Genomic DNA, 1,459 nt, shown 5'->3' with positions numbered 1-1,459 from the left:
ACTGAGAAAAAAGGTCAGAAAAAAATCAGAGGCCTTGAGCAACACTGTAGACAAAATGGACCTAATAGACATATACATGGCATTCTATCCAACAGCAGCATAATACACATTCATCTCAAGCACACCCTAAACATTCTCCAGTACAGATCCTGATAGGTCACAAAACAAGTCTTAACAAAGCATTTTTGAAGATTGAAATCATATCCAGTAACTATAATGGAATGAAACTAGAAATAAGTAGCAGAAGGAAAACCTGAAAAACTCACAAACATGTGCAAATTATACAACATACACTTGAACAATCAGGTCCTATTAAGGTGGGATCTCTGGGGCTGAAGTCTCACAGTCTGTGTTTCAATAATCTATCAAGTGAACCTTTGTGCATGTTAAAATAAGAAACAAACGAGACAAAGGATCTGAAAGGAACATTTCAAGGACTCGAATGAAGATAGTAGCATTGTTTCTTAATTCTCTCTCCTATGGTTTGCCCTCTTCAGGTGGGAATAAAAATGTCAGCAAAATTGATAGGAGGTAGGACAAAAAGTAAAATCACAAAGTGCCCATCTACAAATACTACAAATAATTGGGACTACAAATCAATGGGATGGCAATAATAGCAATTACTTTGTTTTCCCTAAATGGTTCTTTTTTTTTTCATGTAAGTAGTGATTGTGAAATTGAATTCCTATAAGTGTGATCAAGACAGTAGCAGTGAAAAACTGTTTTGTGTGAAAAAATATATAATTTAAGCACTGATCTGTGGGGTCTGATTCCAAGGGACTGCTATATCCCTTAGGAAGTTCACTCCTAAGGACACTATTTAGTAAAAGTTGCTTTTTCCTTAAACATCTCAATCCAGAGTTGTTTTTAGTTTTATTTTTTGTTTTGCACATAATCCTATATAGTAAAAGCCTAATATGCAAATCAAATGAACAGTGGAATGACCAGTTACTATGATGTACACTGACCACCATGGGGCAGACACTCAATGCAGGAGATGCCCCCAGCCCTCAGGCTCCAGGCCAGCCAGGGCAGGTGCCAGTGAGGGCCCCTGATTGCTCTGCCAGTCACCCCGCTATTGGCCCTAATCACCAGCCAGGCCTAGGGACCCTACCCATGCATGAATTTCCTGCACCAGACCTCTAATTACATAATAAAAACTGTGGATCAAATGAATGAAGATCTCACTAAACACAAGCCTGGAAGTAAGGAAGTTCTAATTATTTTAGTTCCTCAGAGTTTCTCCTTAATCACTACTTTTCCCCCTTATTTGAAAGCTAATTCTATTGTACTATCTTGGAGGTCTTCCAGGATCATCCACAGCCTTCCTGGTCATCTCCCCACATTCATCAAAGATTCCTGGTACTTGATTCATAATCTCAATCTATACCACAAATCTTATTATCAGACTAGAGGCCCAGTGCACAAAAATTTGTGCCCTCGGGGGGCGGGGGGAGGG

The sequence above is a fragment of the Myotis brandtii genome, unplaced genomic scaffold (genome assembly GCF_000412655.1).
Source record: "Myotis brandtii unplaced genomic scaffold, ASM41265v1 scaffold1006, whole genome shotgun sequence".
Classification (NCBI taxonomy): domain Eukaryota; kingdom Metazoa; phylum Chordata; class Mammalia; order Chiroptera; family Vespertilionidae; genus Myotis; species Myotis brandtii.
This window is presented reverse-complemented; position numbering follows the sequence as displayed.